This window comes from Macaca nemestrina, chromosome 10, assembly GCF_043159975.1.
Source record: "Macaca nemestrina isolate mMacNem1 chromosome 10, mMacNem.hap1, whole genome shotgun sequence".
Taxonomy (NCBI): Eukaryota; Metazoa; Chordata; class Mammalia; order Primates; family Cercopithecidae; genus Macaca; species Macaca nemestrina.
This window is the reverse complement of record NC_092134.1, coordinates 140,710,079-140,733,816: the sequence shown is the minus strand read 5'-3', so window position 1 is coordinate 140,733,816 and position 23,738 is coordinate 140,710,079. Positions and strand designations below refer to the sequence as shown.

The 23,738-nt window shown below is 49.3% G+C and overlaps 1 protein-coding gene across 45 annotated transcripts in view; it reads left to right on the top strand.

Moving 5' to 3' along the window:
• The window catches only part of LOC105484109 (calcium voltage-gated channel subunit alpha1 C), a 649,973-nt gene that overhangs the window by 480,259 nt on the left and 145,976 nt on the right, over positions 1-23,738 (top strand). The window lies entirely within an intron of this gene.

Below are 23,738 nucleotides of genomic sequence, written 5' to 3'. Positions count from 1 at the left end.
CCCTGCTGTCCCCACAGGGGAGAGCATCTGCTTGGCATAAAAAGTCCTGTCAGTGGTGGGTCCTAGCCCCTTGGCCCACTTCTGCATTGACTAGGAAGCTAAGGGGTCATTTGCTAACCCATCCTAGGTTTTCATCAAGAAGATCCCAAGCTTCAATAAAAACTGCAGAGTTTCTTCTTGTACCTCTTACATGGTATAAAATCATTGCCATTAATTTCCGTAATTCCTTAGTAAACTAATTCTATTAATCTATGAAGTCCTACCCCTTGATTAGATGAGTTGAGAGTACAGCAATCTGGGATGACTGACCCACCCTCCCAACAGGATGCTGGAGTTTTGAGCCTCAACAATTGTCATGTGCCGTACAGGAACTAACAGGAACCAGAGAAAAGCAGACAACCTGACTTCACGGCCCCGCTTAATAGCCAGTCTGCAGCTGGCCTCTCCCAGTTACCTTGTTTGTAAAAGGAGGGGGTTTAGGTCAGTAAAAGCCCCTCCCAGCTCTGGTGTTTGTTTCTGTAGTTCTAAGTTGACACACGTTAGCTTTGGCTCCAGAAGCCTGGGCCAAACCTGATCATTTCAGTCCATCAGACCCCAGAGGAATTCAGTTGATTCTAGAATCTTACAGTCCACAGACTCCTGGAATTGCGCTTTTCTTCCTGCAGGCTTGCCTGCACCCTGAAAGCCAGCCCGTTCTTCCAATGATCCTCCACACACGGGTGCACACCCAGATTTCTCTGCACAGAAAGCCCAGCCCCTCCATCTGCCTTCTGAACTGGCACTGTTACCAAGCCAGGCTTGCCCTGTCCATCATGCAGTGTGCCAATCACTGAGACACAAGTTTTGCAGTGGAGAAAGGGTTTGTTCACAAGGCAGCCAAGCAAGGAGATGGAAGAGCAGGTAGTTTTGGGGATATTTATGGGATAGAGGAGCAAGGTCCAAGGCGTGGGGAAAGGTGATTGGGGGGTAAAGAAAAGTGAGGCAGTTGGTGGTCTGTGCAAGTGTAGTCAAGCTTCACAGCTTTTCCTAGGGTTCAAGTTCACAAAATGGCATTGTTAGCGTGATCTGAGGATGGATGTTTAGGCCCTCTGGTGTCAAAAGGTCACGCACTGGACACTCACACAGGCCCAGTTGGAGGATTAGTGGTCTCAGCTAGCTTGAACTGGACAAAAGCTGACCCCAGTTCTTGAAAAATGACTTAAGCAACCATTACCATGGTGACTTATATGTCAGAGATGTTATCTGTAAGGAGGCTTGTGGAAGTTTAGTTGTATATTGCTTAGCGACGTGACTTTTAGCTGCATATGTTTTAAAATCAACTAGAAGCCAGTGAGGCAAGTTAGGTTTGGTGGACCTCATTAGGTTAGCCCTTGGTTTCACCACCCCACCTTCAAAGCCCCGTCAACCATCCCTTCTTTTTCTGCCTTTTCTATCCTCACCACCTCTTCTCCCCAGCAGGGTCTTACCCCCTCCTTCATGCTTCCAGAAACCCCATCCCACGGCTGCATCGTAGTACTTATTGTACGTGAACTGTAGTATCTGCCTATCTGCTGTATTCATTGCATTTTATCTGTGGCCTTCATGTATCTGATCCCATCTGCTGGGTAATACATCTTGAGTGTGGGGACTTTTGTATTACCAGAATCCCATACATATCCTGGCGCATAGGCGATCAATGAATATTGGTTGGAAAAGGGTTTGGAAATTGGGGGATAAAAGTAGGGTCTTGGCTTGGAAGTCCTTGGAATTCTACCTCTGGGAATGGATCGCTTAGGCTTGCTTTGTCACTATGTCGGATCTAAAACCAGGTTGGGCCAGATCTGATCCAACATATCCAGCAGAGGATATGTAATTAACCAGACACACACATTAATTTTTAATCTTCCATTCCTTGCCTGTCAACATGTCTTTCTCACTTCTCAAGGAGGATATGATTATCCCATGATGTTTTTCTTCGTGTACTCATTTCGCCTCCTCTTTCTTCTTCAAACATGTCCAAGGAAGTGTCAGAAATACTTCTCATTTTAATCTGTCTCAAGAAGGCCAGGTAGCCAGCTAAGAATAGCCATCAGGAAATAAGAGAATACCAAGACTAAATTCTGAGTTGCTTCTTTACAACTAGAAAGCTGAATACGTTTAAGGCTTGAAAGGACAACACCCTTCAAAGGGGGCAGAGGTTTTATTTCATCCATTATGTGGTCTTCAGCATAATGCTCATTTCATTCACTGGCTGCGATGGAGATTTATGGAATGAATGTTATCACGAGCTGAGACGTAATGAGATCTCAACCGTATCTCCTGGATGTAGTGGAAAGCAACCATTTTGGTAATAAATAGAGGACAGCATCTAATTTGTAAATTCCTTTTTCCGTTGCTAAGTTTAATCAGATCAGTGAAACTGAAGGGAATTGTTGATGACCAAAAATTATTTTCCATGCCTTAATCTGGCCAGGAAACATTACTCCTAATGGAAATGGCATGTTGCTCTGGCAATGGAAGGGGATGACATTTGTCATTAGACTAACCCAATTGTTGCGTATTGAAAAATATGTTTAGACCAAAATCTATTTAAAACCCAACAGAAGCTGAGGCCCCATGTTGCCCTGGTACTGGTATTACTGGTTGATAGAAGTAAAAACTCTTTCCAGTTAAACTACAGAGATCTGTAGCAGTGGCCATCCTAAAGATTTCTTCCTGACCCCACTGAACAGCCAGAGCAAGGCCAGAAGGACCACCATGGAGCCCAAACTGTGGTCACAAGTGACCTTTCCGGAATGGCAGAGAGTGGGTTCAGAGAACAGAACACAATCCCTGGCAGGGCCTTGGCTTACTTTAGGGTTAAAAAAAATTCCAGGGGGCACAAAAGGGAGTTGAACGCAGCTCTCTTTTTTCCACCTGTGCTTCAATTTTTTTTCATGATTAATCACAAAGATCATTTCCAGGATAGGGACCGTGCCATAGGTAAGTGACTGTTAACACCCAGTAGGAACTTCATGAATACTGCATGATGAGAATGACAGCAATGAGGAGCACATCTGAGAAGCTGATGGCCCCAGAGGGAACGTGGCTAACTGTGACATCTTCAGGGGGTGGCCCTGAGAATGCTGTATCCCTTCCAGTAAGAGTACCGTCTCCAGGTGACCTTTAGGTACAAAGCAAGGGGTCCTAAGGACATTCTTCTCTTGGTCTGCACTTGCTTTTGTATTCCCCAGTACATATGCCCAGTGTCCAGACATCCTACACACTCAGAGCTCTAATATTGAATATGAGGAACGACGGCTGCTCGCTTATCAAGCACCTCCTTTTGCCCATATTATCTTTGCCCTCACTTCACCCTCTGAGACTGGTATGATCTCCATTCTCAGATGAGAAAAGCAAGATTCAGATCATTGGCCCGAGGCCGGTTGGCTAACAGGAGGTTTACCTAGGCTCACAGCCAGGCACGCCCCATCTGACTCAAAAGCCTTCCCTCTTTCTCTTTTGTCAGAGAGGCAAGCACATGGTAGACCCCCAGAATCATGAGCCTGGTGATAGGAGGAGAAGTGGAGTGGAAAGAAGCTCTAGAAAGGGAGTATGGAGACCTGGTTCCTAGTCCCAGCTCTGATACTAACTGACCCTGTGACCCTGAACAACCCTTTCCTCTCTGGGCCTCCATTTCCTCATATGTAAAGGTAATACCCAAAGGATCTCGAATTGTCTGTTAATCTTTCTGCATTCTAATCCCCTTGAAGCCCCCTCCAGCCCCGTCTTTCTCTTGGAGTCTCATATTCCGAACAAGTGTGTGACTAAGCTGAGGAGAGGATGCCCTCATTTTGCAAACAGACGCTTCTTCCATCTTGGCCAGGCAGCAGAGGTCACAAGAGAGGAAGTGTCCACTGCGTAAGGACTCTGGGCAGCTTCTCTGCCAGCATGCATCCTGCAGCTGACTCTTTCCTCGGGGCCCACACTCTTTCCTGCCCTTTTCCCAGAGCCTCTACCCGACAACGTCTATCTTTACCTTGAGAGCACTGAACAGTAGAACCTCAGTGCTGGGAGGTGTCCTGAGGCTCTCTCCTTCTCTCCCATCATCCCCACCTATGCGTGAAACTCCTCTACAACACCACTACGGAGTCTGTCCACCCTGCTTCCTACACACTCTCCATGTAGGAACTTACCAGTCACAACAAACCCTTCCATCTTTGTGCAAGTCCCAGTTGCTGGAAGGTTCTTCCAGCTGACACCTGCAGCTATTGAGTGGCAGTGGAAAGACAGTGTCTGGGGTGCAGCAGCATCCTCCCGATGGTGTGGTGAATTATCCTGGCATGGTGAATTACTCACACTAATTGCTTTTCTGTCCCTACGCTCCCTCCTGCCTTACTTTCCATGAGGGGTTGTGCTTTTGAGATCATTTCCCACCGCATCTCCCTTCGTCCTCCCAGTGACTCTATGAGGGAAGGACTGAGCTGCTACACCGTGCGCCTTCTCAAACAAGGAGCCGGCACTGAGCACAGAGAGGCTCTTGCCTCTTGCCTCTGGCCCAGGCAGGCTTCAGGGACCTCTCTGCCTCTGTCTGCCTCTCTCCCTCCCACCCCTCGACACAGTCCTTCCTTCCTCTCCGACGTGTGTGCTTGGGCACTCCCATCTGCAAGGAGGCCCGCTCCCCCACAGTATTACTGAGATAATAACCGGCCACTGTCTCCTTTCTGCTTTCCCCAAATCAGGCACATCCCAGCTTCACCATCCAGGTAGTTGTTACTCTTGTAATGTAAGCAGCGAAAGCGATAGAGCAGCTTGAATCTTCCGAAGGCCCATCTCTGGCTGGACAGACCCTCCGATGCCTGTCTTCACACAGCCCACACGCCCACACAGCCCAACACTCCCATTCCTCACCCCAAGAGCCTTCCTGTGTTCCATCCGCCAGGACCAGGACTCCATCCCCAAATCAGAACCTCTGTGTCCTTTCCTTCCTTCTGGCCCAGTTTCCTGGGCCACTGAGCCTGCAGCGTGAATCCTAGAATTTAAGACTCAGAAGGAGAGCGGTCACAGAGAGGTGGCAGCGTACCCCAGGCAGTCGGGCCCAGGTGAACCCAAGGTCAGGCCTCACATTTCAAGTCCATTTCAGGATCATTAGCATTCCCACTTCCTGTCATGCCTCCAGGCCTTTTGCTTGTGGAAGACAGTGGTCCCTGTTCTCTGGATTTCAAAGACCATTTCTCTCTTCTGAAGGAAGAACAATCAGCGTCCCCAACAAGCCCAGCTCTCCTGAGAAATGACAGAATAGTTCTAAGATTCGGGCAAAGAGGGAGGAGGGATGAAGGGTGAAGAAGGCCTTTGATTCAGACTCAGCCTTGAGAGGAAGGATCTGGAGGGAGAGGCTGTTCAGTGGAATAATGAGAGTGACAGAGGCCGGCGTTCATCCCCATCTGTTCTCTTTGCACTTTTGGTTTGGGGTCAGTTTCTCCTTCAATGTGCTTGGCTTAGAGCTGCCCCAGCTGCTGTGGGCATGAAAACCACTGCCCACCAGACCCCACATCTTGGCCCTTACCCAAAATAAGCCAGGAGGGAGGAAGGAGCTCATGGGTGGGTGGCTGGATAAATGGCTCTGAATAATGGATCAAACATTGAATGAGTGAAGCAGTGCACACCCTGTCCCTTGGCCCCAAGATGCTCATTCATACCGCTCTCTGAGCGTGAAGGAGAAACAAAAGAAAGCTGAATTTGGGGTGTGTGCCCCAGTGCCAGCCAGTCTCTCCAGGTTGCCCCGATGCCTCCAGTGCAAGCCCCCAGCCATGCGCCTGCCCTGGGGCACTCCCATCTGCCCTCCCAGGGAAGGCGGCTTGGTGCAGCAGAGGTGTGTGCTCTCTGGGCGCTTCGGTGGAGAGGAAAGGACAGGGGAGTCAGGATACAAGGGCTAGTAGAGTCTGCTAGGTGGGGCTAGGGCAGCCTCACTCTTCCTTGTCCCGGAAGCACATGTCAAAGGCGCCAGGGCCGGGGAGCAGCAGGGAACAGAGGCTGGAGAAGACCTGCGCCCCTGTCCCAGTTCTGCTCTCAGCAGCCTCAGTTTCCTCATCTTCACCTGTGGCTGGAGACGCCTTCCCCAGTAGTCTCCCCGGGTTGTCGTGAGCATTAAATGAGGTGATGTCATGTGAGTGCTTGAACAGCACACGCTGCTGGACTCTCTAAACAAAGAACCATGTGTGTCAGAGCACCAAGCTCCCTGGCACAAATAGCAAATACCTCAGGAAAAAGGACCATTCTGGGATGCTACGTAGGTCAAGGGGCCTTCAGGGAGGTGGTCGGAGTTGGAGGGTAGGTAGGAAGGCTTTTGTGCATGTGGGGGAGCGGTGGGGATGGAATTCCAAGAGTGGGGCAGCAGGGCAGAGACCCCAACACAGGTACATAACTCCCGGCAAGCACCCTGGGTGCATTAAGCCCTCTGTCAATGGTGTCAAAGCAAGAGGAACCGTGTGCGGCATGTTCTGGAGGCAGAGGGTAGGGCTGAGTGCATGGATCAGAGGGCGAATGCTGGAAAGGGAAGGTGTGGTTTGATTGGTAGAGTGAAAGCGGTTTACCCAGGGCCCTGGGAGCCAGGCCAAGGGTCCCGTGTGCTGAGTGATAGTGATATGACATGGTGAAGTCCCTGCTGAGAAAGACTCCTCCAGAAGACGAGAGAATTACGTGTGGGCTTCAAGCTCCTCTCTCTCTGTGCTGAGAGTCCCCTTACAACCAACAACTTACTGTTTCATCCAGTCAACCCACTCCTTTCTTGTGTACAGCTCAATTTTTTTTTTTTACAAGGCAAAGAAATCTTAGAGATCTCCTCTCAACCTTCACCTCCCCCATCCCTTCAGCAAATGCTTACCCAGGCTTTGCCTGGAAACTTCTGCTAATGAGCAAGTCCTCATCTCTCCAGGTAGCCAGGCCATTTGGAAAATGTTTCATCCATTAGGGCACGACCTTCCCCCTCCAGTTCTCCTCCTTTGGTGCAGTGCCCTCTAGAACTACTCTGGGCAGGCGGTGTCGTCCTCTCGTGTAAAAAGACTTCAGATATTGGAAGGTGGTGGTGAGGTCTCTTAGGGTCTCCTTATCTAAATTAAACCTTTCCATTTTTTTTCCTGCTGTTCTCTGTAAGTGGCACAACATGACATACTGGCCCTTCCCCATCACAGAACTCTATTATTGTTCCCTTTAAACATGATCCTGAGCACTGAACCTCTGTCCTAAGGGGGTGTGCCTGATACAGGGGAGAGGGAAGGCCTTCCTCCCTGGGTCTTTGCCTGTAGCAGTGAGCCTGGAAATGCATGAAGCCGCAGGACTTCTCACGAAAGATGTGGGCAATTAAAGCAGCCAGAGCCGGGCGCTGGTGGCTCACGCCTGTAATCCCAGCACTTTGGGAGGCTGAGGCAGACAGGTCACAAGGTCAGGAGATCAAGACCATCCTGCCAAACACGGTGAATCCCCATCTCTAATAAAAATACAAACAATTAGCCGGGCTTGGTGGCGGGCGCCTGTAGTCCCAGCACTTTGGGAGGCCGAGGCGGACAGGTCACAAGGTCAGGAGATGGAGCCCATCCTGGCTAACACGGTGAAACCCCGTCTCTACTAAAAATACAAACAATTAGCCGGGCGAGGTGGCGGGCGCCTGTGGTCCCAGCTACTCGGGAGGCTGAGGCAGGAGAATGGCGTGAACCCGGGAGGCGGAGCTTGCAGTGAGCCAAGATCGCGTGCCACCGCACTCCAGCCTGGGCAACAGAGCGAGACCTTGTCTTAAAAAAAAAAAAAAAGAAAAAGGAAAAGCAGCCAGAGGTGGGGCGTGGTGGCTCATGCCTATAATCCCAGCACTTTGGGAGGGCGAGGTGGGATGATCACTTGATCCCAGGACTTCGAGACCAGTCTGGGCAATGTAGTGAAACCCCATCTCTATTAAAAAATAATAATAATAATAAAATAATTAGTCAGGTGTGGTTGTGTGGGCCTGTAATCCTAGCTACTTGGGAGGCTGAGGCAGGAGCATCACTTGAACCCAGGAGATTTAGGCTGCTGCGAGCTGTGATCACGCCAACACACTCCAGCCTGGGTGACAGCAAGACCCTGTCTAAAAAAAAAAAAAAAAACACACACACATAAAGTAGCCAGATGGAGCAAAGACTGCACCAGGGCAAGGAGGAGGAAAACAAACTGCAAGCATCCAGCAGGCAGAGTTGGGAGAAGAATTAAAGCAAAGGACGTGCCACATAGCGGGGCAAGCTGATCAATAGCCTGACAGCTGCCCATAAACTCATTCATGAAATTATGGGGCTGAAGAGACACCATGGGGTTGGAGTTAAAATGACTCACTTCACATAAATGTCATCAATGGCGGCAGCCTAGAAATTTAAGGCAGCAATTTATTTGCCTGCTGGAAAGGAAGACACAAATGAGACCTGTCTGAGGAAGTCTTGCTCCGTACTCAAGACGGCTCTCCTTCTGTGGCTGTTGACGGCCTTCAAGATAGTGCTGGGCCCCTGTAGAGCCTCATTGCAGGAAATCTGACCTGGTCATCAGCAGCAGAAAGCAGTGAAGCAGGAAAGATGGGGCCCAAGAGACGAGAGAAAAATGAGGGCAAATCGTGAGCTCTGCATAGCTTTGTGAACGGCAAAGAACAGGGTGCAAACGTCAAAACTCATCCATAGTAAAACTCTGACTTCTGTACAGGAGAGGGAGCCTGGGGCCTGTGTCCATCCTTGATGCTTTTCTGACCAAGGGTGGGCTCCTGGCCTCTCCGTGATGTGCATCAATGGCGAGTGAGAAAGGGAGGCAGCACTGATGGTGGAAAGAGGTTCAGAACTCCACCACCATCTGCCTATGCAACTCTGGACAAGCCGGTGACCTTCTCTGGACCTTAACATTCTCACCTATACAATGAAGAGCTAGGTGGGGGCACAGTAGCTCATGCCTGTAATCCCAACATTTTGGAAGGCTATGCGGGAGGATTACTTGAGGCCAGGAGTTCAAGACCAACCTGGGCAACATAGTGAGACCTTGTCTCTACAAAAAAATTTAAAAATTAGCCATGTATGGTGGTGCATGCCTGTGGTCCCAGCTACTCTCAAGGCTGTGGTAGGAGGATCACTTGAGACCGGGAGCTGGAGGCTGCAGTGAGCCAAGATCATGTCACTGCACTCCAGCCTGGGCAACAGAGTGAGACTCTGTTTCAGAAAAAATAAAAAGTCAAATGAAGGGCTGGCCTACAATCCTACAGACCCCTTCTGACTGCAATGATGTTATGATTAAGATCTCCATTTTACACTGGGAAAACTGAGCGACAGAAGAGTGAGGTCACATAGCTTCAAGTGGCAGAGCCAGGATCCAAACTCAGGCCCCTGGCCCCCGAGCCCATGCTCCTAACCACGCTGCCTGCTGACTGCCTCCTTCTGCCCAGGGGAGCCGGCAGGGAGGCCCTGGGCAGGATCATAAAATAAGTGCCTTCTCCCCAGGACCACCACCTGCACCCGCTGCCCTCCTTCACTTAGTGATGCCAGCACATCCTCAGGGCTCTCTTACCCTTGCTGTCTCATGATAGATAGGAAAAGGCTTTATAATTTCATCAATAGACATTATAGCTAAGAGGATGGACTTGGCATCAGATACACCCGGGTTCAAATCCTGAATCTTATTGGCGCTTGCTTGGAGAAAATGACTTAATTCTCTAAGCATCAATTTTCTCATCCAAAAAATGGGGACATCTAATGCCTCCCTCATAGGGTTACATCAGTTAATATATGTAAAGTGCATGGAAGAGTAGTTGGCATGTAGTGAATGACTGAGAAACTGAGCTGTTATTGTTAATAAGAAGATAGAAATGGCTGGATGTTGCTATTGCACACTCGGGGGACCAGGCCTTAAAATCAAGGAATGGCCATTAGGTGTCATGGAACCGGGTTGGAGGAGGATTGGGGGTGCAAATCATTCTCTATCCCTTTCCAATCATACCACATGGGTGACCATCTGGCATATGGCACTTAGCACTTAAAAGAACACTACTAACGTCCTTTTAGTAGTGAGAACTGGGTTTCCAAAGGAGTCCTCTAGAGAAAGACCTCCACACTGCATGTCCAGAAGATCCCTGTCCCATCCCTAATGGTTGCAGGCAAGCTGTGTTTTCCCCTTAGGGTGTCTCGCCCTCCTGTGCAGTCAGATAGTCTGTTTTCCCCATAGTGAGCATGTCGCAGGCTGCTGTGCCATCTCTAGTGAAGGTGGGGTGGGGGTGGGAGAGGGTGTGTGCTAAAGTTTAAAAGTTTGGTGGGTGCAGCTAAACTTCCTGCCCCTGCCCCCTCCCTGCCCCGTCGGCCTCCCCACCAACCCAGCAGCAATAGCCAAGGCAGCCTGACAGACTCCGTGGTGCCATAATGGTGCAGAGAGATTTTCTGCTTGGAAGCACAGGATGTTTATGGCCTGCTGAGATCACAATAACCCTGGCTTTCTTCTTTGGATTATGGCTGCAGATCAAGGGCGGCATTTATGCCTCCTCCCAGTTTATAGCAGTGATCATAATTATGATGATGGCAGAGGGTGCGTCTATTGTGCCTTTTTAATAAGGCTACTTTGTTTGGCTTCTTAATATTTAATCCTGTTTTATATTTACTTTCTGATGGCTTAAAATCAACCAGGTTTTAATTGCTTAGGCAGAGGAAGCCTAGCTGGGCCTGGGCTGGCAGGGAGTTGTTGAGAAGGTTCTGGAAGCTGATGGCACCTTTCTCTGTGACCTTTCAACCCAAGCAGGCTGCTGTGGCCTGGGGACCACATTTCTTTTTCTCTTCTCTTTTTCTCTCGTCCACTCTTTCCTCTTATTCTACAACCTTCTTTTCTCTTTTGCTTTTCCTTTCCTTTCTTTTCCTTAGAAGAAATCCTCAATTTACCCTCCGGTTCAATTTATCCTCGTAAGAGACCAAAGTTTTACTGTGACCTGTCAAAGTTTTGGAGCTACTTAGGGCAAGGCGAGGACTGTCTTTGTTGTTTTTCCCGGACTCACAGTGTTAGAGACTCCTAGGGCTCCAAACTGGGCAGGCACATATGAAGAGTCCCTTCACCTATCCACTTGAGAATACGTGTGACCAGGTGCTTGATCTATCCAACCGTAGAAGAGTCATAAAGAATAACTTTCCAAGTTATTGTTTTCCGAAAAAGAAAATTAAATCAGATGAAACGTGCCGTGCCACAGTTCCTGCATTCCTGGGAAGTAACACAACCGGGTCGCTCAGTTCTGTTCTGCTGTGGGGCTGGAGCAACCCTACTACAGGCCCCTGCACCACCAGCTCTCAGCAGCAGTCCAGCCTGCAAATGTGCACTCCAGCAACGTCGCCTGATGGGGCTGAAAAAGGCCTGGACTCAAGACCTGTCATTCTCTGCCATTTACTAGCTCTCCCCTTGGGCACCTAACTTCGGCCTTTGGGGACTACACTTCCTTTTGTCAGTGGGGATAATATCTACCTTGCCTGTGCCGTAGGGGTATGTCGGTCAGGGTCTCCGTGGAAACAGAAAGTACTCTTAAACTAGGTGACTTAAGGAGGGTTTCGTAAAGATGCAGACAGGGTTTAAGGAAGCCAGCAAGGACCCCAGGGTAGCAGCTGTGTGGATCTGTTACTGGTAAAGGCTGGAGGAACTAAGTGAGGGGCATCCTTGGAGTCAGAGAGCAGCTATGTGGAGAGGGCCATGGCGCAGACATGTGGCCTTGGGCAGCAAGAAGCAGCCAGTCTACACCCACCCTGTGTGCTGGAGTTGGGGAGTGGACGCCCCACCTCTCTCTCCTCGGCTCCAGCCACAGAAGTCCTGCTAGTGCTGCCCATTGGCCGGCCCAAGCGGGAAGCAAGTTCAGCTTCCTGGAGCACCAGGCCCGGGGAGAGGGGAGGAGAGTGGGTCTGAGGATAGACGTCAACTGTCCAGCACCTAGGAGTCCCCTTAAAACTCCATGATGATATGAAGTGTTATTCTAGGGAGAAGGTGAAACCAAAACACAGATCCAGTTTTTCACTTAAAATTCTCACAGACTCCAGTGTTGCAAGAGCTCAGACGAGCAGACGCGGTGGGCAGGAGGGTGGTCCTGGGAGCTGCCACAGATGTGAACTGGGCCTCTGAGAAGGGATGAAATTTGGATAGATCAGGGGTCAGCCAACTTCTTCTTGAAAGGGCCAGAGAGTGAATATCAAAGGCTTTGCAGGCCACACAGAGCCTCTACTGAAACTACTCCCCTCCACTGCTGTGGTGTGAGAACGGTGGTAGACGACACACACAGGGCAGAGCAGTCCCGGGAGGACTGAAAAAGACAGGGCAGGCTGCAGTGCACTGACCCCTGGAATACGTGCAGGGAGGTGGACAGGCACTCCAGGGGCAGGGCATGACGTAGGGCCCTGTGCATGGGAAAGACCGGAGGTTGGAAGGGAGCCAGCATGTTGAAGGGTGGTGAGGAGGGCAACCCAGCGTGGACGGAGTTTCTGCAGGAAGTCTCGGGACATGAGAGGGTGCCGACAGTGTCTTAGTCGGCCAGGGCTGCCTACCAGCGTATCACAGACCCAGGGACTGGAACAGCAGGAACCGATTTTGTCAGTCTAGAGGCTGGAAGTCTGAGATCAAGGTCCTGGCAGGCTTGGTTCCTCCTGAGGGTCGCGAGGGAAAAGGGGTCAGTCCCCAGGCCTCTCTCTGGCTTGCAGGTGGCTGTCTTGTCTCTGCATCTTCACATCGTCTTCCCTCTGTACCTGTCAGTGGGCACTGTTGTTCTGCTCATAAGGATCCAGTCACACTGGATTCAGCCTGCCCTCATGACCTCATGTTAATCTAATGACCTCCTTCAAGACTCTGTCTCCAAATATGGCCACGCTCAGAGGTATGGGGGGCTGGGACTTCAGCATCTGAATTTCCGAGGAGACATAACTCAACTCATAGCAGATAAGATGAAGCCAAATTACAGGGCGTTTTAGATACCAGATTGGAGTCAATGAGGTAGGAAATGAGGAATCCTTTTGCTTGTTAACCGTAAGTCTGATTAGTACTTTGAGAAAATAAATACAAATTATGCCACTCATATACAAAAAAATGTAGTAAGATGGGCACCTGGCCAAGTATATGGCAAAGTCGATTGCTCACTTCCATCCTGGAGTGCCTGGAAGCCTGGACACTGGATCCCAGCAGATTGGTGACCTGGACTCAGCCGTTGGCCTTGTATGACATCCCACCACCCTGGAGAAGTTTGGGTGGGGCAAGCAGTGCTCCCGATACCCCTAGCCACTGCCTGGGATGTCTGGGCCTGAGGCATCAACCCTCTTCCTCCCAGAGGAGGCGTAAGATTGACAGCAGCTGGTGAGCTCTCTGGCCTTGGATAACGAGCTACCAGCTAAGTTCCGGAATACAGACGGGGCATTTTTCTTAGCAAATCTCATGAGAGGCCAGCCGCTCCTGCTGACAGGCACATCAGGACATTACAAAGCTCCATCCCTGGGACAAAGTCAAAGCTATTTTGGGTGACCAAAGGTTTCGGAACTAGGCAGATTGTTTCATCTCGCCCCACATCCATCCCTCGTTCTCTCATGTGGAGCTTTGTTCTGGTGCCACTCACTCAGTCATGACACATAAAAAGCTCTGAGACGGGGGCCTCAGGAACAGGCCGGATACTCTCTAGCAGGATGGTCCTCCCTGTCCTGCCAGTCTCAGGACGGGAAGGAAGGGAGTCAGGATGTGGCAGGGAGGAAGGAAATGAGACTACAGCAGCGGGCACCAAAGAAGATTTTGCTGTTTCCTTCGTGGATTTCTTGCTGTCACCTTAGTGCCTTTTTTTCTTTTTTATCAAAACTAAAGTGGTTCTGACTCTCAATCCTTTGCCAAAACCCCTTCTGGAGTCATTTTTTATTCATGTGGATGACTTTGGTCATCTTTGGACACATCATGCTGGCCTCATGGTGGCTAAATGAGATCCAATTTCTTTTTAAGGAGAACATGAGTGTTCGCACACTGGCATAGCCTGCAGCAGATTCACTACGTGGAGACTTGCTTTCAGCAATATAGGGAACTGTCAAGAGAGTCATTCATTTTATAGAGAGCTCACTTCCTATGGGGAAAAGTGAGGCTTGTGTGCTCTAAGCCTGCCCATTCTCTGTTGACCACAGCTGTAGAAAGGCTGGCCCGCTGATCGCTGCAGCCATACTTTCAAAGCACCACCTGGTGTTTAATGGAGGATTCCCAAATTTCAGTGAGTAAACCCTCAGAGGGTTTGCAAACCCAAACACCAAGGAAGGTCAATCTACACAATGGCTTAGCTCTAGTCCTCCCCCACTAGCACAGCTGGCATGCTTCCAGTTTCAAGAGATTATCCCAGGGAGAAAATGACTTTTTATAATCTCCCCAGTAGTCACACAACTATTCCCAAAGCAGGTCAGGGGAGACATTGGTTGCCATAAGACAATAACTGGGCACCTCTCTTGAGACATAGAAATAGTCCTACTAAGCACTGTTCAAGCAAGAGTGGCCACCAAGAGTATATGTTTGTGGGGTCGGGGGGAGAAGACACTAATTAAAGGATGTAATCAGTTATTGGCAAGTTGGCCATACAACTTGCTGTAGTGGTTGATAATACGAAAAATGCAATGATGTTAGCCATCTTGAGCTACCAGCCAAGTTCCAGAATACAGACTGGGCATTTTCTTAGCAAATCTCCTGAGAGGCCAGCCACTCCTGCTGGCAGATGTTTCTTACGCTTTCAAAGAAATCTCATTTTCTTGTGGAGTCTTCTCAGCAGAAGCAAGGGACTGGAGAGCCCAGAGAAACACATTTGGTCCACAGCACTTGGTAAGAGGGAAGTTAGAAAATTGGAAAACAAGCTTCCTGTCTAGCTTTCTTCCCCAGCATTCTCCTTCCCAGATCCATTCGATAAAGCATATTGCGCCTTATAAAGGATGTACTCGTATGACATTGCCTGCAGATGAGCAGACAATCAAGCTTCACTTCTAAGGACATTGGAGTAAGTTGTCTTTAGAGAAAAGGTGCCCCTTAGTTTCCAACCAACTCCTCATTTGAATGGCCGAGGGAGGGGTCAGGCTTTCCATCTCATCCATTGAATAAGTATCCAGCATTCATGATTCTAAACTTTGAACAATTTGGACATTCAGCTTCCTAGAAGTTTTCCTTGAGGAATCAGCTTTGATACCACTATGTAATCCCTTGATAATAGGAACACAAACACCATTTCACCATTTTATTCCTGCAGGTGCTTGTGGGATAAACTATCACAAATTAATAGGCACTAATGTGTTCATATAGTGCTTCTTCCAGGTGAGATATTTTTATTTCAGAAAGGAACTTTAGATACATGCCATGCCCCAAAAGAAAGATCTGAGACTTCCGTGAACCATCCAGGGAGATGATTTAGTTGCTCTTCAGATCATTTTTCCATACAGGTGACTGCCAACTTGGTCCCCATGAAGGACCAACCCTGGTCAAATTCAGGTTTATAAAGTGATCATACAGTCGCTTCTGAAATTGGACAAGATAGGACACTTAGGATGTCAGAGCCAAAAGCTGAATAACGCTTCTGCATGGAAGGTGTCAATGTTCTGGACTCTCCACCACTAAGCGGGGCTCTCATCCCCTCAGACAGCCACCACACAGATAGAAACTTGGAGACTGGCAGCCTACATCTACCCCCTACATCTCCAGATAAAAGACCATTCATTATGAGAGTCCCATGTTAGTGACTGTTTGAGACATGCCTTTCCCTAGAAGGGAAACTTGAACCAAGTGGCTCATTTCAGCTCCTAACTCTCAGTGCTTTTTGCATGTGGGATTTCTGAGAAGTGAAAAAAAAAAAAAAAAACCCTGCCAGTTATGAAGTTTCTGTGCATTCCACACTTTGTACCTTAAAGACGAGTGTGTGAGACACAGCCCTTCAGGTTAAAAATAGGTATGGCCCTTTTCTATCACTAGCCAGTCTCCAAAATTCTCCTTACCAGGCAACATCCAAGGAAGTCCATTGAGTATAATCTGCGTTCTAGGAGAAGAGGATGAAATATAGAAAAACCTAAGACTTGGGTTGCCCCTCCCCTCATGCCTTTCCCGGAAGTGATGGGGCCGCCCATGAGTTCAGCCGGGCACATGCTTCCTTCTGTGAGTGGTGACCGACTTCCCGCCTGCATTTGCTGCCACTCATTAATATTAGGTTGGTGCAAAAGAAATTGTGATTTCAGATTGTGAATTTTAAATCATTATAACTAGGCTCAAACACATCTTTATTAATCAAAATAGGAACCATTACAATCAACACATTTTTGCCAACAAGAGATGAGATTTGTATTCCTATTACGTAAAAATCCATGCTTCCAGATTCAACAAACTCTTGGAAAGCATTTTCCCTGCAAAAAGTCGAGATGCTTGAAGAAGTGGTGGTTGGATGGCAAGAGGTCAGGTGAATATGGCAGATGAGGCAAAACTTTGTAGCCCAATTGGTTCAACTTTTAAAGCATTGGTTGTGCGACACGCGGTCCTGCATTGTTGTGGAAAAGAATTGGGCCCTTTCTGTTGGCCAATGCCAGCTGCAGGCATTGCAGTTTTTGATGCATCTCATTGATTTGCTGAGAATGCTTCTTAGATGTAATGGTTTCGCTGAGATTCAGAAAGCTGTAGTGAATCACACTAACAGCAGACCACTAAACAGTGATCATGACTTTTTTTTGGTGTAAGTTTGGCTTTGGGAAGTGCTTTGGAGCTTCTTCTCCCTCCAGCCACTGAGCTGGTCATTGCTGGTTGTCATATAAAATCGACTTTTCCTCACACATCACAATTTGATCAAGAAATAGTTCGTTGTTGTTGAGTAGAATAAGAGAAGATGACATTTCAAAACAATGTGTTTTTTTGTTTGTTTGTTTTTTGTTTTGTTTTGTTTTTGCTCAGCTCATGAGGCACCTACTTATCGAGCTTTTTCACCTTTCAGTAAGCTTCAAATGCCAAACAACCATAGAATGGTTGACATTGAGTTATTCAGCAACTTCTCGTGTAGTTGTAAGAGGATCAGCTTCGATGATGGCTCTCCATTGGTCGTCATCAACTTCCCATGGCCTGCCATTATGCTCCTCATCTTCTTCATTATGCTCCTCGTCTTTGCAAAACTTTTTGAACCACCACTGTGGTGGATGTTCATTAGCAGTTCCTGGGCCAAATGAGCTGTTGATGTTGCAAGTTGTCTCCACTGCTTTATGACCCAAATCACTCGAATTTGCTCTTTGTCTAACATCATTTCCATAGTCTAAAATAAACATAAAATAAACAGCAAGTAATACATCATTCACAAAAAAAAAGAGAAATGCCCATTAAAATGAAGTATAACATAACCAAATTTATTTAAGAACATATTTCAATACCAAACGGCAAATTCCAACAATGCAAAAACCACAATTCCTTTTGCACCCTGCATAGTGAGCTTGCAGAGGCACAGCTCATGCCAGTTCTTTCAGATGAAATGGGAAAACTTTATCTGAGCAATTAGCTAAAGCACTTGACATCCAGAACTCCAAGTCCATACAGAACATCCCCTTCCGCATGCAGTGATTAGTGTCTTCATGCTCTCCAGTGCAATGGCTAGTGTCTTCACACTCTTCCATGTAGTAGCTGGAGTCTTCACACTCTCCTATGCAGTGGCTGGTGTCTTCACACTCTTCCATGCAGTAGCTGGAGTCTTCACACTCTGCTATGCAGTGGCTGGTGTCTTCACACTCTTCCATGTAGTGGCTGGTGTCTTCACACTCTTCCATGCAGTAGCTGGTGTCTTCACACTCTTCCATGTAGTAGCTGGTGTCTTCACACTCTTCCGTGCAGTGGCTGGTGTCTTCACACTCTCCCATGCAGTGGCTGGTGTCTTCACATGCTCCCGTGCAGTGGCTGGTGTCTTCATGCTCTCCCATGCAGTGACTGGTGTCTTCACACTCTTCCATGCAGTAGCTAGGGTCTTCACACTCTCCTATGCAGTGGCTGGTGTCTTCACATTCTTCCATGCAGTAGCTGGGGTCTTCACACTCTCCTGTGCAGTAGCTGGGGTCTTCACACTCTCCCGTGCAGTGACTGGTGTCTTCACACTCTCCCGTGCAGTGGCTGGTGTCTTCACACTCTCCCGTGCAGTGGCTGGAGTCTTCACATGCTCCCGTGCAGTGGCTGGTGTCTTCACGCTCTCCCATGCAATGGCTGATGTCTTCACACTCTTCCGTGCAGTAGCTGGGGTCTTCACACTCTCCCATGCAGTGGCTGGTGTCTTCACACTCTCCCATGCAGTGGCTGTTGTCTTCACACTCTCCTATGCAGTGGCTGGTGTCTTCACACTCTCCCATGCAGTGGCTGGTGTCTTCACACTCTCCCATGCAGTGGCTGGTGTCTTCACACTCTTCCATGCAGTAGCTAGGGTCTTCACACTCTCCTGTGCAGTGGCTAGTGTCTTCACACTCTTCCATGTAGTAGCTGGAGTCTTCACACTCTCCTAGGCAGTGGCTGGTGTCTTCACACTCTTCCATGTAGTAGCTGGTGTCTTCACACTCTCCCTTGCAGTGGCTGGTGTCTTCACGCTCTCCCATGCAGTGGCTGGTGTCTTCACGCTCTTCCATGCAGTAGCTAGGGTCTTCACACTCTCCCGTGCAGTGGCTGGTGTCTTCACACTCTCCCATGCAGTAGCTAGGGTCTTCACACTCTCCCATGCAGTGGCTGGTGTCTTCACACTCTCCCGTGCAGTGACTGGTGTCTTCATGCTCTCCCGTGCAGTGGCTGGTGTCTTCACACTCTTCCATGCAGTGACTGGTGTCTTCATGCTCTCCCATGCAGTGACTGGTGTCTTCACACTCTCCCATGCAGTGGCTGGTGTCTTCATACTCTTCCATGAAGTAGCTGGTGTCTTCACACTCTTCCATGTAGTAGCTGGTGTCTTCACACTCTTCCGTGCAGTGGCTGGTGTCTTCACACTCTCCCGTGCAGTGGCTGGAGTCTTCACATGCTCCCGTGCAGTGGCTGGTGTCTTCATGCTCTCCCATGCAGTGGCTGATGTCTTCACACTCTTCCGTGCAGTAGCTGGGGTCTTCACACTCTCTCATGCAGTGGCTGGTGTCTTCACACTCTTCCATGCAGTAGCTAGGGTCTTCACACTCTCCCATGCAGTGGCTGGTGTCTTCACACTCTCCCATGCAGTGGCTGGTGTCTTCACACTCTCCCATGCAGTGGCTGGTGTCTTCACACTCTCCCATGCAGTGGCTGGTGTCTTCACACTCTTCCATGCAGTAGCTAGGGTCTTCACACTCTCCTGTGCAGTGGCTAGTGACTTCACACTCTTCCATGTAGTAGCTGGAGTCTTCACACTCTCCTATGCAGTGGCTGGTGTCTTCACACTCTTCCATGTAGTAGCTGGAGTCTTCACACTCTCCTATGCAGTGGCTGGTGTCTTCACACTCTTCCATGCAGTAGCTGGAGTCTTCACACACTGCTATGCAGTGGCTGGTGTCTTCACACTCTTCCATGTAGTGGCTGGTGTCTTCATGCTCTCCCATGCAGTGACTGGTGTCTTCACACTCTTCCATGCAGTAGCTAGGGTCTTCACACTCTCCTGTGCAGTGGCTAGTGTCTTCACACTCTTCCATGTAGTAGCTGGAGTCTTCACACTCTCCTATGCAGTGGCTGGTGTCTTCACACTCTTCCGTGTAGTAGCTGGTGTCTTCACACTCTCCCTTGCAGTGACTGGTGTCTTCATGCTCTCCCATGCAGTGACTGGTGTCTTCACACTCTTCCATGCAGTAGCTAGGGTCTTCACACTCTCCTATGCAGTGGCTGGTGTCTTCACATTCTTCCATGCAGTAGCTGGGGTCTTCACACTCTCCCGTGCAGTAGCTGGGGCCTTCACACTCTCCCGTGCAGTGACTGGTGTCTTCACACTCTTCCGTGCAGTAGCTGGGGTCTTCACACTCTCCCGTGCAGTGGCTGGTGTCTTCACACTCTCCCGTGCAGTAGCTGGAGTCTTCACACTCTGCTATGCAGTGGCTGGTGTCCTCACACTCTTCCATGTAGTGGCTGGTGTCTTCATGCTCTCCCATGCAGTGACTGGTGTCTTCACACTCTCCCATGCAGTGGCTGGTGTCTTCACACTCTCCCATGCAGTGGTTGGTGTCTTCACACTCTTCCATGCAGTAGCTGGTGTCTTCACACTCTTCCATGTAGTAGCCGGTGTCTTCACACTCTTCCATGTAGTAGCCGGTGTCTTCACACTCTTCCGTGCAGTGGCTGGTGTCTTCACACTCTCCCGTGCAGTGGCTGGAGTCTTCACATGCTCCCGTGCAGTGGCTGGTGTCTTCATGCTCTCCCATGCAGTGGCTGATGTCTTCACACTCTTCCGTGCAGTAGCTAGGGTCTTCACACTCTCCTATGCAGTGGCTGGTGTCTTCACATTCTTCCATGCAGTAGCTGGGGTCTTCACACTCTCCTGTGCAGTAGCTGGGGTCTTCACACTCTCCCGTGCAGTGACTGGTGTCTTCACACTCTTCCGTGCAGTGGCTGGTGTCTTCACACTCTCCCGTGCAGTAGCTGGAGTCTTCACACTCTCCTATGCAGTGGCTGGTGTCTTCACACTCTTCCATGTAGTAGCTGGTGTCTTCACACTCTCCCTTGCAGTGACTGGTGTCTTCACGCTCTCCCATGCAGTGGCTGGTGTCTTCACACTCTTCCATGCAGTAACTAGGGTCTTCACACTCTCCCGTGCAGTGACTGGTGTCTTCACACTCTCCCGTGCAGTGGCTGGTGTCTTCACACTCTTCCATGCAGTAGCTGGTGTCTTCACACTCTCCCATGCAGTGGCTGGTGTCTTCACACTCTCCCGTGCAGTGACTGGTGTCTTCATGCTCTCCCATGCAGTGGCTGGTGTCTTCACACTCTCCCATGCAGTGGCTGGTGTCTTCACACTCTTCCATGCAGTGGCTGGTGTCTTCACGCTCTCCCATGCAGTGACTGGTGTCTTCATGCTCTCCCATGCAGTGGCTGGTGTCTTCACACTCTTCCATGCAGTGGCTGGTGTCTTCATGCTCTCCTGTGCAGTGGCTGGAGTCTTCACACCCTCCTGTGCAGTGGCTAGTGTCTTCACACTCTTCTGGAGCACTCTCCTCTTCAGCTGTAGCCCAGACCCAGCAGAACTCACAGAATTCTTCTCCCTTATTTACAAACTTCCTCAAATGACCACCCATTGACAGGCAATTTAACAACTTATTGGCCCATTTAATTAAAAAGCAGACACATATATGTTTTGGGTATGAGCCCTAGGACTTTGATGGGTCTTTGCTGAATAGAATTGAATTATTGGCTGGGCACGGTGGTTCACACCTGTAATCCCAGCACTTTGGGAGGCCGAGGCGGGCAGATCACGCGGTCAGGAGATCGAGACCATCCTGGCTAACACAGTGAAAGCCCGTCTCTACTAAAAATACAAAAAAGTAGCCGGGCATGGTGGCGGGCGCCTGTAGTCCCAGCTACTTGGGAGGCTGAGGCAGGAGAATGGTGTGAACCCGGGAGGTGGAGCTTGCAGTGAGCCGAGATTGTGCCACTGCACTCCAGCCTGGGCGACAGAGCGAGACTCTGTCTCAAAAAAAAAAATAAATAAATAAATAAAAAGAATGGAATTTTGAACTGAACAAAGGAGCAAGCAGGTCAATGGGTTGTTTTTCCACCTGCGAGTGACTCTATCCAGGTGCAAATAGCAAGGAAACCCTTGAATCCACTACAGGTGAAAGTTTTGCAGTGTGGTCCCATGTGAGGGAGGAGACAAGTCACCTGGCTATTGGGTAGGGATGAAGAGGATACCAGGGCTACGGCTAGACTTTAGCAGTGACCCCACTTGAGCCTGCAAAGGGCAACAGCTCCCTAAGGAAGCAGCAGGGATGAGTGCCAGCCCCCTCCTAGGAAGCCCTCTCAAAGTCTTTCATTAGATATGCCAGATAGCCTCTCTCTCCTGGAGTAATTCCTTCTCTCCAGGGTCATCATTTGTTTTGTGATGTTAATTCATGTGAGTTGGGGGTTTGGTTCTATTTTGTTGTTTTCCTATATGTTTTGATTTATTGCTTTGAATTTTTTTTGTTTATTTTCTGTGATAAAAATGGATGTTCTATGTGAAAGCTGAGTTCCTTGTTTCTTTCTTTTGCCCGTGGCTGACTGCGTGTGCTCTGTTGATGTCTTGTTCCTGGTTCTTGACACTGACCATCTTGTCTGTGAAAGGAGGCACTCCGGCGGGCATGCTTGATCAGAAGAAAGGGAAGTTTGCTTGGTTTAGTCATTCCACAGAAACCCATGGTAATGTCGCCCTGTACTGTGTGTGTGTAAATGTGTATGGGTGCATACCAGACAGAATGGGAGGGTGTTTCTCGTGATGGCTTGTGCCGCAGTAGTTCTGTGTGTGTGCATATATGTGTACGTATATATGTTGTGTGTGTGTCCGTGTGTTTGTGAAGGGATGGCAACCTGTCCCCCTCAACGGCACTGCCTTGTCATTGCTTCATATGTATAAAATCAGTGGGTGTGACAACTGGCAGAGCCGTTCCTCCAGGAGCTCTTCCTTTGGGCAGTGCTGGCCTGGAGTAAGGACACTGTGAATGCGCGGTTGGAACCAGTACAGGCAGTGCCTCAATTTAGAAGGTGCTGTCCTTATTTCTAGCGCCCAGGCCTGCCCCTCCAAGTTCATTTGTCTTTCCAAGCCTAGCACCGCCACCTCCACAGCACTGTACTCACACGTAAGGCTCTGGGAACCAAGTGTCACAAAGTCATAGAACTTTTTCTACATGGCCTGGCCTTTCAAGCAAGGATGTCCAGAGGGTGGAGAGCTAAAAAATAAAAAATTAAAATTAAAAAATCTTAGGGCCGAGATGGCTGGAGATAGACGGATTGGAAGACTGAGAGTGCTTCCATTTTATGGCTCCCTTAGTGTGGTTTGAGCAGGGCCCTTGGCAAGCTCTGAAGGTCCATTTTCCCAGCTCCCAGGCCTGAAACTGTCCCTAAGGGCTGGTCTCACCAGCCCCTCCAGACTTCAGATTATAAAGTGAGTATAATGCTATGGAATTCAGTGCCCTTGTTTGGCTACTCACTGCCTTCCTGTGGTGCTCCCAGAGCCTAGTAGGCTATAAGAAGCTTGTCTTTGCCAAGGGTGTAGAGTGCAGAGGCGGTTGAGACTGGGGCACTCAGGATGAACATGGTGCAGGGGGTGTGACACTTGTGCCCTGGTCCCAGGCCTCCTCGAACACACCGTGTGACTGCGGGCATCACATCCCTTCTCTGGCCTCGCTTTCCTCTCCTGCAGAGTGAGGAGGACGAGTTAGAGCCAGAAAGTTTCTAAAGCCTCACCCAGCTCTACAGTGCTATGAAATGACATCTGGATTTTTTTAAATTCAATTTTATTAAAAAGGTCAGAGAGGTCTCTCATACACAACAGTCAAACATACGGTAAGTCGTGGACTTTGTTTGTATCTTCCATGTGCTTGAAATGATTCTCTTCTCACCAACCTGGCTTGTCTTAATCCGAAGGAAAGGACACCGGGAAAAATCCACATCCATCAACATTATCCATACGACCAGTAGAAGTGTTTCTTGGGCGCTGGCAGCCTCACGGGGACTTGTCACCGGAGGCCGCTCCCTCACTAACAGCAGATTCTGTGTCTGCTGAGGGCTGGTGGCTTTCTCAGCAGATGAGGGGTTCTATTCTGGAGGAACAGCAGAACCAGGACCAAGCATACGATGGCCAC